Consider the following 18,383-nt stretch of genomic DNA (forward strand, 5'->3'; position numbering starts at 1 on the left):
CCCCAAAAAATCCCAAAGCACACCACAACCACACCACTATTCCAGAAATGGCTCAAAAAGTTTGATTTTCTATTACCAAAGAAACATTCAGAAAAAATTGTGCAGTAGAAGACCAAATAAATCTTTAAAAGCAGCTCTCAAGAGGGAACAATGGAGAAATGTTTACTACCTCTTTTTAAAAATTTGCCCAGGTTGAAAGGTAATCTATTGGGATTGAGCTATTAGAAGCATTAGCAAAATCTTCCGTGGGACATTTCAGTGTTAGATTTGCCTTTTGCTACCACTTTTGTCAAAAGTACATCAACAAACCAGCTTTACTGCATGTGTAAGAAATGACTGACATGAAGGTTTGAGCAGAGCTGCCCACAAATCAAAGAGCAGCAGTAAGCAGCCACTGTGTTTTTTGATGAAACACCATATTGACCTTTAAATATTATCAAGCCCAAATTTTTTTTTGTTAAGCACAGCTTTCTACACCTAAGATCTTATTCAGTCACCACGTACATTCTTACAGGGGCATAATAGCTGTAAATTTCCAGGATGTTTATGTAAATATGTAACCATTTTCTTTAAAACATCCTGTAAATTTTACTTGTTGCTAAGTATCAAATACTATAGTTTTAAGAAGACACCAAAAAATGAGCCAAACTTAAATTTTGGTACATTTTATAATCTCACTTGTTTCCCAAATGGTCTACAAGGACACCAGCCTGGAAAAGTGTGGAGGCCTTGTTCTGCTGTGGTGACATTTCTTCCAATTTTTAACCTCTTCACTATAACCTCCTGAAGGACATAGAAAGGCTCCAGGGAGGCCCAGAGGGGCACAAATTGATGGCATGATCACACTGATACCAACTGTTCGACATGTGCTTGTAGCATATACAAGTGGGGCTGGCAGGGATGCAGAGCTCGATGGCACTTGTGTTTTCTGAACGAAGAATCAGGCCTTTACTGTGCACCGTGTTCATATGTTCATTTCAAAAATGCTTACAGCTGAACATATTTACACATTCAGAAATAAAATACTACATATGCCTACAGCCATGCATCTTTGTAATTTGCAGCTTCAAAGAATCAGCCCAGAATGACAACTTTCAAGTGCTGTTCAAGATAAACTCACTAATTCAGGACACAAAACTCCATTTTCAAGCAGAAGGGTAGGTACCTAGCACATTAAAGGCTTTTTACTTAATATAAAGCCTGAATGCTGAGGATTAAAGCTGTTCAAAAGTGAGTGGAAAATATGTGCTGGTGCCCCTCCAGCATCACTTGAAATCAACCAGATATTTATCTTGACTCCACCTTTCTAGGTTTTTTTAAGAAAATAAAACTAAAATTAACTAAAACACAGAAATCCTCAGAGAAGAAAAAATACAGCAAATAATTATCAGCTATAAATAGTCTACAGCAGTACCTCTGAGCTTTAAAGCCTTAATAGTTTTTATGGACTTTTATACTGAAATCTTGAAAGGGCAATATCAAACAAATAAAGGTATGATTTCATTAAACCAGAAGAAGGTCCTGTCCTGCCACAAAGTAAAGGTAACAGACAACTAGTACAACTACTACCACTCTTCTTTGACTGGAAAAATATGAATATTTGAAGGAAGGATTACTGGGTCAGAGCGCCAGGGACACAAATTTCAGAGAAAGGACATAAGATTAATGGACAGTAAACCTGTTCAAAAAGTCTGAGGATCTTGTTGATTCCCTATTCATATTCAGTACATTAATGTGTGGCCAGTGTTCAGAGAACATCTGCATTTTCTCTGATCTACCTGGGCTACAAAATGCCCATCTCAAATGTTACTGGCAGTGTGGATGGAAGAAGAAAAAACCTAATTGCTGGCATGAAGCCAGGAGAGCTCAGCATCTCTGAGCAATGTAGGAACGTCAAGAGTTCTGCCGTTCTTTGTGTCCTCTTTGGTATGACAGTGCCTCTTTGGTATGACAGTACCTCTTTGGTATGACAGGGGATCTTATGTCAGCAGCATGAGTTAGATTTCAAGCAATCTAAATACAGGTAAGCTTGACAATGATGCATTAAGGATTCAGAACTGACTTCCTGCCAAGCTTCTACCCCTCACCTATTACTCTTGCACCAAGCACAGCTTTGTCCGAGGAAAGAAAACAAGTGTTTATTTAAAAAAATCCTCGAAGATTCTTAGACATCTGACATGTTTCATTATCTTCATTCTGGGTATCTGGCCATGGACAGAGTATTATACCCTTCATAAGCACACTGCAACATCTGCTGCTGGCTCCCCAACAAATTTTAAAAAGCATACTTTCCTAAAGGACACACACACACATACACATCATACATAAAGATTTAAGTTTAGTGCTAAAGGAATGAAGTCTTTAATGAACAATTTGGAAGTGATGGAAGTGCTTTTTTTTTCCTCACCAGAAAAAGCAATATGGAAAAAACCTGTATTGTCTCTAGACTTTAGTTTTCCTAAATTCCTTCTGGATTTGAAGATAAATGGGATAAACTCAAAAGCAAAAGGAAACATTAACCTTACAAGAAAAAAGAAAACTTGAAAAGGAAGCCTTGGAATAAAGGCATTATCTGAACTATCAGTAGTAATGCAGTAACTATCCTTCCTACCATCCTGCATGTATTGCAAGAAGTATAGAAGCATCATAATGTATAGCTTGTATTTATTCGAGTCATAAAAGAAAGGCTAAGATACTGTTATCTACTTAAAACACCTTTAAATATTTTGGTCACTAGAAGGAAGGGCTGAGGACTGGCTACAGCAATTTCTGATTTGTTAAACTGAAGCCTTGCATTGTCCCCCAGCAGATAGGTTGGAATTACTGATTTGGCAGATTTTCTCACACATGGGTTAGACTGATAAGTATGATGTACTTTCATTCAGGATGCGTTTGGAAGTAACCTCTGGATTCATGTTTCTCAGATTTGTAGAAAACGGTGAAATGAGCTTTGTGCCTTCCTTAAGAGCACAGTTTAAGCAACAACTTTCCAAAAGATATTTAGGTGATTTTCTAGCATTGAGCATGTTCTCAGCATATTCTACAGCAATTCTTTTGCTGATCACATTTTGAATTCTCCATATATCCCCCTTAGCATTATTCCAATAATATTTTATACTGTAAATTGTTCAGAATAGTGTGGGTAACCATTACCAATAGTGAAAAGACTGATGACCTTTAAGAAAAACTGCATAAGTACATATCCCATCAAAATAAAATAAATATTTTTAAAAAAACACATTACCCACCTACTACCACTACTGCCACTTGACCTTTCTTCCCAACAGCCCACTCACCTAAACACTGGTTATGGGGAACAGTTCTGCTGGGTAAGAACTGAGTCATCTCTCCAAAAGTGAAAACACCAGTGTTCTCATGGAGAGATTTGGTTTAGGGTTAAATAGTTATACCTTCTTCCTCCATCCCAAGCCCACACTGTTGTATTACTGCATTACTTGAGAATCAATTTTTACCCTTGATAAATATATACAAAGAAGATGACTGAAAAATACTGAACATACAGTGACAACTTGAACATCAGATCTTTGATACCTACATTGCATGCAAAAAGACCACAAGAGAGACTATTTCCCACATCGTCCTCCCCCCATCAAAACCAACCTTTTCTGTAAAAGACTGCATTGAGGAACTCTTCTGCTTGCCTTTCAAAACGAATGATTTTTGCTTGCTCTTGTCTAAGCAGAGCTTCTTGTCCAGCTTCCGAGGCTGGCTCATCCAGACTGACTAAGTGTTCCTGCAAAGATATTTAATATTTGTAAGATCTTCCTGACTCCAAAATTAATAAAGTTCCCTAGGCATTCAATATTTTACTAAATTCAAAACTTCTTTAGGTACAGAGTTGAATCTATTGAAATCAAAACTTGTTTTTTTGGCTGCTTCACAACACTGTACTTTGTCCTGTTCTCTTGTTGTAAATTGCGCTGGTTTGAAGGTAAACCAGCCAGAGGAATTGACCCCACACAAACACCTTGCTGAAGATTTCAAGACAGAGCTACAATTCAATAGGAGAGTCACAATAAGGGCAATAGTACAGAAACACTGGCTTAAACTGACAAAGCCAGAGTATAACCTGGCATCCTGTTGGTCAGGGTGGTGGTAGCAGTCTGATTAAATGGTGGTTGCAGTCCCATTGAAATGATGGATGTGGTCTTGTTGTAGCGGTGGTCCTGTGGAAAGGCCTGGTCCTTCTCTGGAGGTCCAGTGGTGGTTCCCCCAAGTCCCCCAACCTTGAGATTATATACCCTTGAATCCAGGCAGGTATGTTCAGTACCTCCCCCAAGGCAGGGAGTTTTACAATGGAATGATGTAATCCTATGAGACATAGGATATTTTGGGGAGTCCTTGATGGCGCTTTAAGTGGAGATGACCACCCTTAGGCTGGGTGTAACAAAGAGAACACTACACCCAGCTCCTAGGTGGGGTATGCAGCTGTTGCAAAGGACCCACCATTAACAGTTCATCAGAAGGTGATGCAGGTGGTGGTAGAATACATACTCTGGTTACACCTTAAATTGTAATCCAAGACATTAGCCACCCCTTATTCTACACCATCTACATCATACCCAAATTAATACCCTTCTTTAACTCTACTTACATATATATATGTGTGTATACATACACAATGAAACATTACACACAGTTCTCACTTAAAATTAGGTCCCCTTGAGGTGCACAATGGGTTTCCCCATCTTTCTGCATTACCCACCAAGTGTAACCAGGTTCTCGAGCAAAAACAATCCCATGGAAGGATTTGCCTGTGCCTGAGGTGGGATTAATCCAAACTATCTTTCCTAACATACATCTCATGTGTCCACGAGTGCAAGGCTTCTGACTGGGCAGGACCAGCTCAATTGACGGAGGCCCGTGGCCTTCACTAAATGCAGCTCTCAGTTTTTGAAGGTCCCCCTGCCCAATGCCTTCAAGGTGGTTTTTAGCAGTCTGTTGCACCATTCAACTTTCCTGGCGGCTGGTGCGTGACAAGGCATATGGTACACTCACTCAATACCGTGTTCTCTAGCCCAGGTGCTTATAAGGCTGTTGTTGAAATGAGTCCCATTGTCCAACTCAATTCTTTCAGGGTGCCATGTCTCCACAGGACTTGCTGTTCAAGGCCCAAGATGGTGTTCTGGGCAGTAGCATGAAGCACAGGGTAGGTCTCCAGCCATCCAGTGGTTGCTTCCACCATGATCAGCACATAGCGCTTGCCTTGGTGGGTTTGGGGAAGTGTGATGTAATCAATTTGCCAAGCTTCCCCATAACTATATTTTGACGACTGCCCACCATATCATAGAGGCTTCATCTGCTTGGCTTGCTTGATTGCAGTACACATCTCACAGTCATGGATGACCTGTGAGGTACTGTCCATGGTTAAGTCCACCCCTTGGTCACAGGCCCATTGGTATGTAGCATCTCTTCTCTGATGACCGGAGGCATTGCAGGCCCAACGAGCTAGAAATAATTCTGCCTTGTGCTGTCAGTCCATATCCACCTGAGATACTTTAACCTTGGCAGCTCACTCCACCTGCTCATTGTTACAATGCTCTTCATTAGCCTGACTCTCGGGCATTCGCATCCATGTGTCAAACCTTCATGGTCAGCCTCTCTACCCAGATGGCAATGTCCTGCCAAATCTCAGCGGCCCAGATGGGTTTCTCTCTCTGCTGCCAGTTGACCTTTCTCCAGCAATCGAGTCACCCCCACAGAGCATTAGCTACCATCCACAAGTCGGTGTAGAGATAGAGTCTTGGCCACTTCTCTCATTCAGTGATATTCAAAGCCAGCTGGATGGCTTTAAGCTCTGCAACCTGACTCGATCCACCTTGTCCCTAGGTAGCTTCTGCAACTTTCCATGTGGGGCTCCATACAGTAGCTTTCCATTTCTGGTTTGTTCCTACAGTTCGGCAGGTACCATCAGTGAAGAGGACATTACCGCTTTTCATTCTCTGGTATTTGGTTATATGGTGGGGCCTCCTCAGCACGTCACCTGCTCCTCTTCTTCTTCAAAAGATAGTCCAAAACTCTCACCTTTGGGCCAGTTTGTTATGATTTCCAGAATCCCAGGGCGATCAGGATTTCCTATCCAGGCTTGCTGTGTGATCAGAGTGATCCACTTGCTCCACATGGCATCAGTGGCATGATGTGTAGAAGGAACCTTCCCTTCAAACATCCAGCCCAGCACTGGTAGACAGGGTGCCAGATGCAGCTGTGCTTCGGTGCCAATCACTTCTGAGGTGGCTCGAACCCCTTTGTAGGCTCCAAGAATCTCTTTCTCAGTTGGGGTATAGCTGGCTTCAGATCCTTTGTATCCCCGACTCCAGAACCCCAGCAATCATCCTCAGGTCTCCCCAGGTCCCTTCTTCTGGAGGCTCCAGGAAGGACCATTTTCCCTGGCTGCAGTGTAGAGCACATTTTTTACATCCTGCCCTGTCCTGACTGGCCAAAGGGCTACTGCCTAAACAGGCAATCTCCTGTTTAATTTGTTCAGAAGCTTGTTGTTGTTCAGGGCCCCACTGGAAATAGCTTTTCTTTTGTGACACAAGACAGACCGAGCTTACAGTCATGCTGTACTCCAGGATATGCATCCTTGAAAAGCCCACAGCACCTAGGAAAAGGAAAACACCAGGAAAGCCTGGGTTTCCTTCTTGTTGGTCGATGGAGACATAGCTGCTATTTTGTTAATCACTTTCATTGGAATCTGGCAATGTCCATCTTGCCACTTCACTCCTAGAAACTGAATTTCTCGAGTAGGTCCCTTAACCTTAGTTAATTTAATGGCAAGCTTTCAGGAGAATCTGGATAATCTCTTCTATCTTGAAGAGTTCCCCTGCTGTGTTCCCCCATATGATGATGTCATCAATGTACTGCAGATGTTCTGGAGCCTCACCCTTTTCCAGTGCAGTCTGGATCAGTCCATGGCAGATGGCGCAACTGTGCTTCCACCCCTGGGGCAGTCAATTCCAAGTATATTGCATGCCCCTCCAGGTAAAGGCAAACTGGGGCCTGCACTCTGCTGCGAAAGGAACAGAGAAAAATCACTGGCAATGTCAATGGTCACATACCACTTTGCTGCCTTGGACTCCAGCTCGTACTGATGCTCCAGCATGTCCAGCACACCAGCACTCAGTGGTGGTGTGACTTCATTCAGGCCACAGTAATCAACTACCAGACTCCCTTCTCCGCTGGACTTACGCACTGGCCATATTAGAGCTGTTAAAGGATCAACGAGCCTTGCTGATAACCCTCTGGCTCTCCAGTTCAGGAATCATCTCATGGATGGGAATCACAGAGTCTCTGTCAGTGCGGTATTGCCAATGGTGCACTGTTGGTCTGGCGATTGGTACCTGTTGTGCTTCAATTCTCAGCAGTCCCACAGCAGAGAGGTTGTCTGAGAGACCAGGCAGGGCATTCAGTTGTCTGATTTCCTCTGTCTCTAGAGCAGCTATCCTAAAAGCCCAGCAATGTCCTTTTGGGTCTTTGAATTACCCACTCCTGAGACAGTCTATGCCGAGGATGCACAGGGCCTCTGGACCAGTCATGATGGGATGTTTCTGCCACTCCTTCCCAGTCAAGCTCACTTCAGCTTCCAGTACAGTCAGCTGCTGGGATCCCCCTGTCACCCCAGAAATGGAAATAGATTCCGCTTCCATATACCTTGATGGCATCAGAGTGCATTGAGTGCCGGTGACAACCAAAGCCGTACACCTTTGTGGGGCAAATGTGCCATCAGATCCACACAGTCCAATAGATCTGATTGTCCCTTTCCTCTACCTGGCTAGAGGCAGGGCCCTTCTAATCCTGGTAATGGTACACATTGCTCTCCCCTCCTGTAAACATGACCTTGAGGTCCCTTCAAGAGGATTAATCATATCATCATTCCTTTACCATCTGGAGTCTTGTCTATGAGAGACCGGAGCAGCATTGACCCTAGATGAGCTTCTTGTGGTCATTGTTCCTCTTTTCAGCTCATGTAGCCAGGTGGCTAAGGAAGAGGTGGGTTTCCCATCCCACTTCCTCATGTCTTCTCCATGCTCCTGAGGGAAAAACCAGAGGTTATCCCGCAGAGTGTATCCTCTCTCCTTGGCTGGGGGAGACAGGAACAGGGACGCCTGTTCCTAATGGCAGAGACTCTTGGTAGTTCCAGCAAGATGTGGTAAATTCTTTCCTTAAGCTCCTTCCTCAGCTTCTGGTGGGCCTCTTCAATTTTCTCTTCCAAGCTTCAGACATGCTCAGCCAGATTTCCATGGACAAGACATGAGTGCATAACAGGGCAGTGACAGCGTCCTTGTAAATTCTTAGTTTGTTGACCAATGCATCCACCTTGTCCTCTTCTTCCCTCCATTGCAGCGTTACTAAGTAGCGGGAGTATATTTCTGGTCCAAGCCATGTGAATTTCAACCACATTTGAGATGCGCACTGGGCAAATCTGGATGTCTGGGCATCTGGACATCCCTGGACATCTCAGGGAATCTCTTGTCTTCTGAGAAAATGATCTCCAGCACAGCCAATTCCTTCAGGCATCAGATATCTTGTTCCACTGTGCTCCATTTTCCTTGGTGCACCTGGAGGTCTTCTTTATAAAGGTATCTGTCCCTTACACTTGCCAGCAGTCGCTGCCAGAGGCTGAGTTTCCTGGGTTCTTCTGATCCCCTGGTCAATGACCACATCCTGGGACAGAGGTCCCAGCTGACCAGCCTCACATCCTTCCTGAATGGTGTCATTAGCTGCTGTGTCCCAGATGCGGAGCAGCCAGGTGAGAATGGACTCGTTTGCCTGGTGGGTGAACTCTCTCCGCAGCTCACGCAGCTCACCCAGGGACAGAGACTGAGTGATGATTTCTGGCTCCATCTCCTCTGCTGGGTGCAAAGGTCCTGCTGCCTCCTCGTCAGTCACTATGTGGACTGATTTGCTCTTCAATTTCCTTTTCTGAATCGGGGCAACTGCTACTGGCTTAGGGTGTCCTGGCTCAGTGACAGTTTGTGTGGACACAAAAACACCGGTTGTTTTGGTTTCTTTTTCTTCTTCTCAGAGAGTCTGAGATCAGTTTGCGTGAACATGGTGCCTGCTGATTTGCTTCTTTTCTCCTCCTGAATATGCTCTACTGCACCAAGCACTGTCCCAACTCCAAGCATGGTATACACAGTGCAGCATACAGAGAAGACAAAGCAAAACTAACAACAAGATTATGCTGTCCTTGACATTCACACAGACCTCAATATTCTCAAAAACTGCTGTGTCAGGCCTGAAAGGCTGGAAGAAACTATTCTCTACTCTTCCCCCTATGGGCTGAGTGCGACTATTAACGAGGCCCCAGAGGTAGCAGCCCAGACCAGGGCAGGTGAACAAAACTGAATATACATTCTGAATGAGGTTCATTGACTCTGATGTTATCATGCAATAGACATAATAAACTAAAAAGCAGTTTTCATACCATTCCCTGGTCTCAAAAGAAGCCTCACAACTGGCAAATATTTCCCCATATGTGGAAAAATATAGAGAGCAAGGTAAAACATCCATGTAAACATGTCAAGCATCATGGTGAATAGGCAGTTTCTGTAATACAAAGCAAAACTGCAATTCCAACTTCTCTCAGGATGCCACACATTGGGCACCAAAATATGAGCTGGTTTGAAGGTAAACCAGCAGGAGGAATTAACCCCACACAAACACCTTGCAAGAGCTTTCAAGACAGCTACAATTTAATAGGAAAATTACAATAAAGGCAATAGTACAGAAACACTGGCTTAAAGCCACAAAGCCAGAGTACAACCAGTAACCCAAGACATAAATGCAGCAGAAGCCGATAAGATTTGATAACAATACAGAAAATAAGAGCCCTTTATAAAGAAGAAAACCTAGATATTTTACATTTGGCTGCAAATCTCATATCTAGCACTTGTTCTTTGGCTATTACTTTCAGATCCAAGAAATAACTGTTGAATGCAAAACATAGGCAGTTCTCCTTACTCTACACATCATTTATGCAAACTAAGCAAAAGATGACCAAGCATTATCAACAAACAGGTCCTTTTGTGAAGAGGCTCAGTAGCAGCTACTTTTATGTGAAACAAACTTAACTTAGCTGTTACAACACCTACAATGAAATAAAATCCATTCTCACAGTCTAGAATATATTCAAACTACAATGATTAAGCATGTGAGATGCCAGGATAAACCAATCATTTTAAATACACTCAAGAAACTAGAAGACAAGATTACAAAAATACAAAATCTAAATGCTTAGGTTCCACCCCCAGATGCACACCCCTTTTCTCATTTCTTTCAGTGTAATGCCTTGCTCCTGCTCAGGAGAACAATCTCTTTACTGGCTCTCTCCTTCCACTTTCATTTTAAGCTATATTAAAGATACCTGTATTTACCTACTGCAGGAATGTATACACAGCCACTCTTTGGCTTTAGGGAGTGTTCTGTTTTGTTAACCTTTATAAAGTATCAGGTACCATAATATCTAGGCTGCATCTGTTTTTTTGGTCTCTACTGTATAAGCTGATTTCAGATTCATATCCTCATGGGACTAGAAGGGAAGGAAAGAAATGGAAATTCATTTATACATCACAATAAATGAAAACATAAGTAATTCTTAAGTTTGTGCTGTCTCAACTTCAAGAGGTTTAAGAAGCCAGGTTACGTGACCAGCCTGTAGTAAATCAACGAACACAGCAGTCACATGAACTGCATGCAAAGGGTAATAATACCTTGAAATGAAACGAAATGCTGTGGACTCTGGCCTGAACCACATGGGCTTTCACATCATATTTGGAATTCAACAGCTTCCAAAAGCTTGCTATCAAAAGCAAAGGGAGATACTATCTCAGACAGGGTACAGGGACAAAGCAGTATTTTATAACAAACAGAAATACAAGGAACATGCAATGACAGAGGTAACGGGTGAGTGAAAACATCTTTGATTCTGTGAAGGTAAGAGCCTGCAGAAGTAAAGGCCTCACAAAATGACTGACGCTTTGTTCCACACTAGAGAGATTCAAACCCGCTTGCTTCCATAGGAGAAGCTTCTATTGTGACAGACTTTAATTCTTTCATACAAATTTGAACTGATGGTTAGCTATAATAAAAGTGTTCACCTCTGTGCCAGGCATCCCTGTACCAGCAACCAGTAGCAGTGCACTGGCATTTTATGAACAGATTGAAAATGCAGCTGTACTTCCATGATACTAAATTGTACTAAGTATCTGTACAGGATTTCACAATAAAGATATTTCTGGACAGTAAGCCAAACATCTTTTGAGAGTTACTCTTCAGGTGGAACTTCACAGAACACACCTCTTTTTGAAACTGTGTTGCTGCATCTGACAAAGCTGTATACAGGATCTATCCTTGTTATTGACAAGAGAGTCTGAGATCAGCTCCATTATCTTTTAGGCATTACCAGGATAACAGTAAACTCATCAGTTTGCATAAAAAGCAGATGTGAAAAATAACTAATAATGTAAATAAGCTAGACATACAGAAATGTTGGAATAATCACTGAAATTTCTAAACCTTTACCGAAGTTTTGCTTTAAAAGGAAAGTTTGCAAACTGATGTCCAGAGATTTGGGGAGATAAGATCCATTGGAGTTAACTGGCATCCTCTATCTAGAGTGCCATGAATCATTGCAAAAAACTTTTTAATTCAAGGGAAAAACAGAGAATTCAGACTTGAAGGAAACATTACCCCTTCAACCTGATCTGATACCCTGCATTTTAACAGACTATAGCTCTGGAAGAAGCCTAAAATAAAAATAACCCTTGGCCAACACAACGCATTTTAAATCTTCCTAGCACTTTTTACAACTGAAACAATACGCTGTAAATACTAGCCTGGAAACTCAACAGAAACAGAGTCCAGCAGCACCCTGCCTCACTATAAACAAATGTATTTTACATTACTCATATAAAGGCAATTAAGAAGAGTACAATTTAATCTACTGAAGCTAACTAAAGCTCTACGCTTGCTACATAGAGAAGGAACGAAGAAAAAGGGATCAGCCAGAAGAAAAAAAATTCTAAGTGGCTTATGCTGGTGAACAGCTGAATAAAGGATTTCTTGATCTGCATTCAGGAGAGGAGAGGAATTATAGCAAGAAAATGGCAGTGCTTAGTTTTTACCTGCCAACTAAGGAGCATCTCCTTACATGTATGGTTTTTATCACTGTCCATGCTAAGACATCAAAATGTGAAGAAATACAGTTATGTAAAAGAGTCAGGTTTAACCTCGCACATAGGAAAAACAAAAGTCTTCTGGCATCTTCAGTATAGCACTGACTACATGAGGCAAAATATACTGGAAATATTTCTGCTTATTACACTTTTTAATTGTTTTCTTATCCATTGTACCATAATTATTCCAGGAATCTACAGTTTTTTTCACCCTGGAAAGAAAATTCAAGTTTTCACACTAAGTATTTGATTGTGATTGCTATTCAAAGTCAACTTCCAAAAGTGACGGGTTTTTGTTTCATTTGGGAGTGTCTGGTTGGTTGGTTTGTGTTGGGGTTTTTTTGTTGGTTGGGGTGGGAGGCTGTTGATTTTTTAGAGTTCTTTTTTACATTTTCCAGCATTTCTTCCCAATAATCATTATTTAGAATCACTACTTTCAGGCTTACCCCCTCACTCTACAGTTCTAAATCACATCCAAGTTTTCAGTAGCAACATGCAGGTAGTAGGAAGAAGAAAAACCCAGTAATATCTAGACAGCATTGTCATTGGGGTTTTTTTTTTCAGGGTATTTATAACCAATCAGTTACTTTTACATATTATTTATAACACAGTATTCTTTCTATTCTCTTTGTGCTTCTCTTCAGGTGGGAAGCATGCCCCAGAGCATTCCTGGAATCCACCAGTGAACATGCAGGATCACTATATTGAACAACACACCTTCAGAGAAAGTACGGTACCTGGAGTGGTTTGCACATGCTCCCTGAGGGCTAAAGCTCTTTGTATGTTAAGATAAACAGCATAACTATGTAATTAAGTCAAAGAGCCTTAGATATACAGAGCTCAGGTTTTCAAAACGCAAGGTTAATGTGTGACCGTGTGAGACCACCTAATCCTGGGCAGCCCGCCCTCGTCAGCACTAGGGCTGGATGCTCCCTGAGAGCCTCCTTGTAGGAAATGTTGATTCAGCAATTCCAAATGCTAAACTGCTGACATGAAGAGAACTGTATGATGCAGGCTGTTGTTGTGTAGATGTGGAAACAGCAGTTTCATGTTTAAGCCACAGGACATGCACAGATGGAGTGGGAAGAGCCCACAATCTAGAACAGGATGAGATAATTCCTATCCATCTTCAGGAAGAAAAAGGAGGGTGGCTGCCCACAGACCACCCATAGCTGACTGGTCAACCCAGGGACCCTAGGGATAAAATCCAGCCTCCCATGCTACCTCAAGGCAAAATCAGGAACACTGAGTAAGAAAGGAATGTTTCAACATCCTTAGGCTGTCTTCTCCAACGCTTTTTTTCCTTAAGACTGTACAGTCTTTTTAATTCATAGCCAATGCAAAGGAGAACAATTTTCTGTAGTCAAGCTTTAAGGGCACCAGAGACTCTTCTTTCCTTCTACCTGCAAGACAGTATCATTCTTGTTGCTTCCATTTCAGCGCTATTCAGTTTGTTTACATCTCTCAAAAAGCTACAGTCAGCTGAGGCTTCAGCTGACTTCAGCATTCAGGTTTTCCTCTCCAGGTATTAACACAAATTCTTCTCTTGATACAATCCCCAAAGTAGTTTACTACTTTTACAATTCTATCACTTTTCAGACATCTGTAACTTGTGCCTTGATAAAACAAGTCTGTCTGTCCTGTTTTTCAAACTTATCAAGATCATTTTCAATTCTGAGCATGTCCTTTAAGGCACCTACAACTGCTCCCAACTTAGCATTAATAAAAATTCAGATGGTTTAATCAGTTTTAAGACCTCTCTTACTTACTGAACATATATACTTTTATAGTAAGTTGACTGACATCATATTTATCAAATTAAAACAAACAACTTGACTGATCTATAGCTATTGACTATCACTTATTATCAATAGTAGGGGGAGAAGAAATGTATCACTGGAACCACAATATGTTTACATTAACATTGATGCACAAGCAAAGCCGCAACCCTGCATTACCACTAAACACAGCTGGAGATTATCACAAACAGCCTCTTCAAGTTTTAGCCTCCATATCAGATTATTTTTAAATTACACAATACAAAATTGACAGTCTAAATGCTTGAGTTTTTTAAGTAATGAAATCCATTAAAAATGTTTTAGAGCATGTTCCAGCACACTTAGGGATCTCTGTACACAGTTTAAACACATTCTAAAGCCACCAAAAATTGTAAGAGTGCTGCAACTTCAACTCATTCTCAGATATTTCCTTTGCCATCTTCAATTATTCTATAACAATGCTTTAGATGAGTGATAACTTCCCTTCAGAATTATTCAGACATTTACCACAGTTCACATCTTATTGTTTATGTTCCTCCATAGTGAAAGGCCACCAGATTTCTGTAAAATAATTATAAGCTTTTAAAAATACCCAAATCATGTCAGAGTAATTTTGAATTTTAAAACAACTTCTTCAAATGCTGCACCCTACCACACCTCTTCATGAATGAAAGAATTGTGAGAGGTCCTTTCATTGCAGCCCAGATATTTTGGAGAACTTTGCAAACCAGAATCAATCTTCTGGCATCAACAGCCTAAGAATCCAGAACATGCTTCTAAAAGTCATTTTCTCTCTTGCTATTTTTGTAGCTTAAATATATCTATAAAATAGTTAATGTGCTTAGGAGTATTATCCTTCTTGTTCTGCTCTCACCAACTAACAAGATTAGTTGTGTGTCCATGTGCGTGTGTTCCTTTTTTCCCTTAATACATACGAATTACTTTATGACACTACAGGCAATAGTGTTTTCCACACGAATACACCCAACTGAATCCTCTTTAAGGATTCGTTTTCCAGTTTCTCCTTTCTTCTGGCCTTTCTTAAACTAGGCTTAACATCTTAAACTAGCTCCAACTACAAGCAAATGACACTAGAGACTATCTCATTTAATACAAACATTCTACATGGAGCTGAAGATCTCTTCTGTAATGATAGGTCTGTCAGATTATTTAACAAGCCACACAGAAAAATTAGGAATCATAATTAAAAAGAGAGAAGGCAAGTACACTTCAAGTTCAATCCATCCGAATTGAGGGGTCTCCTCTGTACCACAACCTTTTAGAACAAAAAGTGATAAAAACCACAAGCGATAAAGAATTGCCACAATTGCAGGTTATCCAAATGTGAATTAGTCAGATTTGGTCCCATAGAACCCAATCTTTCTCTCGCCACATGTGGGCAGCCAGAGCTGCTAACTGTTTTCTTTTTGTCTTTCTTGCTCATCAAGGTACCTGTGCATTTCTGCACACAGGCAACCACGTTAACAACCTGGTAGCAGCTCCTTAGGTAACCAGTTATTCTCTGGTCACACCATACAGAAACAATTGGGTATTCCACATTTTATGATGAAAATAAAAAATCCAGTTTCTAAAAGCTCTACATTACTGCACATAACCCTTCAGATTTAGGAAAAATACATGTCTGGAAAGATGCTAGCCCCCTATTTGGTCCGTATTTCATTATCCCTTTCAAATGAAGACACAATTCCATTTCTCTATCAAAACTTGTCTTGTATTTTGACTGCCAAAAAATATTCGTATTTGCTCAGTATTTGCAATTAGAACTACTGCTACAAATATATTAATCTTTTTAGAATACTTCAGCAGATGGTTTTCCATCCTTTGAAGAAGTCATGTAATTGAATCTGACTGCTTGAAAAAGCAATAACCACTAAGACTGAAAGGGTAGGAGAGCTAATGTAGATTTTTACCCCTTAAGCAGCTCTCCCAATAAACTAATACTGGCCTTCAATTATCATCCTACAGTGCAGAACTCATTTTTACTTATGCACAAGTACTGGTCTCCTAAATTACAGGTAATTCTTAAGGGCAAATGTAATCCAGAAAAAAACTCTGAAGATTTTTATTGGTTTTGAACTTGTTGCACTAGGTACCTACACGTCACTCACAGGTGAAAATCAAGTACATTGATTAATTATTCAACTAATGCAAAAGGAGGTATTGGTAATTATGCACTCAAAAGAAGAAAAAAAAACAGGCCAGCCACAGCCACACGCTATCATAATGCATGGCTTGTGACTATCCTGCTCCCAGCTACAGCATCAATTACACACCTTTTCATTCTGTAACTCAGCACTATACAAGCACCAACCCAAATCATCCCATCCTGCCCAGCTCTTCTCCAAACAAGGTGAGAGGATGCACATGAACAGCCTGCAACTCCCTAAGTAGAAGAGTTAAAGATATCACTCCAGATGTTCAATGGAAGAGATGTCAAATAAATCAGTACCATTTCTAATTTAGTTGAACTAAATTAGCTGAAGACTGTCCATTATTTAGCTAAATACCAAATTAAGTTACAAACTTTTTTCTAACCATTATGTCTCTGATATTTTAATTCCAATTAAGATGTCAAATTCACATTATTTGAAGGCTCTTGTGAAAGAATCATATTTAACTCTGTATTGCAAGATAATGACATCAGTGCCAGCAGGGCAGCAATCTCCTGCACCCACAGGGGAAAGGAAGCACTCCCATCCTATCATCTCTCAGCTGACACACAAAAAACCCTAGACCCTGAAAGGAGCCATACTATTCCCTCAAAAACAAAACAAACAAAAAAAGACAAACCAAAAAGCCAAAATACCCAAACCCAACAGAACTGACAGAGAGGCTGGAGGGCAGTAAGACCACCTTTTTGAATACCTACCCATACACTGTCAGATTGGTACAGACTATGACCAGTCTCTCACCCACCACAAAATTAATTTCTGAATCAATTCAATGGCTTAACTAGAGCTGTGCTTAACACTGGATTTTGTCTTTCTATGAGATGAGGTAAGAAAAAAGACAGAACTCCTTACACCACAAGCATATATACATGTTACCTGCTGTTAGTCTCAACGAAAGAACTGTGACATCTGTTCTAAATGCAAGTATTCCTAAACCTCCTCCCATGCCTTAATAAAAACTCTAATACAAAAACATTGCATGAACTGGCAGTGTGGCAAGTATCAGTGTCAACTTCCTTTATGGACAAGCCATGCAGCTACATGCTACTTTTGTTTTGTTCCTAAGTTGATAGAGATCCATTCTGGTGTTGTTTTACATTGTGCAGGAAGAAGTAGTAGTTACAAATTCCAGTAAATGAAGTTTTGCCAAGACAGATGACCCTTCCTTCCTATGTTATAGAACAATCACAATTTCAACACGTGGGCTGAACAACAATCAGTATAGCACCATAGCTTTTGTTTTACATACAACTATAATCTCCTTAAGAAAATGAACTGCAAGTTTTTTTGTGTTGGCAAACCTGACTTGTCCATGTTTAGGTTCTGACTTCGTTATGAACAAGCACAGTACAAAATCTACCATGCACAAGAGCACTTTAATGAAAGGATAGGGCCCACAGGAGAAGGAGATTTCAAGATACAGAACAAGACTCTAGATTATTAAAATGCACCACATTTCTATACTGAAGATAAGCCCACCATCTGACTGTAGTAAACATGCACAAGCCACAGTCTGGCTCCCTTGGGGAGGGTTTCATGATTCCCAACAAGATCTCTTACAGAGAACTCAAGAAAACCCAAAACCAATAAATAACACCAAACAGAAAGAGCTATGCACAGGGGAAAATAAAAAGAAACCCACTGCTGCATTACATACTACAAAGAAAAAGTTGCAGAGAAAGAGGCAAGTCTGTTCATTAATTTGCATATTTTAAATCAGAAAACCTTTTTCCAAAGTAGGGGAAAGGGGTAGGAGGTAGCAGATTTTCCATGTTCAGTTAACTAGGAGCAGCAAACTCCCTCCCTTTGTCCCTCCCCTACAACTACTAGCTTCACACATCTGCATTGTTACCTTCACTTTTTCTCTTCTCAGGCAGCAGAAAAGACAATTTTCATCAAAAGACCAATCAGAAACACCTTCAGGCTCACAGTCTGTAAATCAGAAGAATAGCAAATTACTTCATATTCATAAACCACGACACAACTGGAGCCAAAAGAGAAATGCCAAATTAAATACCTGTTTCACAACATTCTTGCCTGCATTCTGAGGATTCAGGCTTCATTTCGGCCATTTTTCTAAATCCCCAGATTACCAAACTATATACATTTTATCTGTGCACAACAAATCTGTTTTTCTGAGCACTGCAAAATACACTCCCAGCTACATAAAGATGAACGCACACTCATTAGTAATTTTAGCCAATATGAAACTAACT

General features: G+C 40.8%; 1 protein-coding gene across 1 annotated transcript in view; it reads right to left on the reverse strand.

Annotated features, from left to right (window-relative positions):
• LCOR (ligand dependent nuclear receptor corepressor) overlaps positions 1–18,383 on the reverse strand; it is a 48,576-nt gene that overhangs the window by 16,489 nt on the left and 13,704 nt on the right. Inside the window, exons 3-4 of the mRNA XM_008643834.2 lie at positions 18,020–18,099; positions 3,622–3,754 (exon numbers count right to left, since the gene is read on the reverse strand). The gene's annotated coding sequence lies outside the window, so the exon portion shown is untranslated. The remainder of the gene's footprint in view (positions 1–3,621; positions 3,755–18,019; positions 18,100–18,383) is intronic.

The sequence above is a fragment of the Corvus brachyrhynchos genome, unplaced genomic scaffold (assembly GCF_000691975.1).
Source record: "Corvus brachyrhynchos isolate BGI_N302 unplaced genomic scaffold, ASM69197v1 scaffold61, whole genome shotgun sequence".
NCBI lineage: Eukaryota > Metazoa > Chordata > Aves > Passeriformes > Corvidae > Corvus > Corvus brachyrhynchos.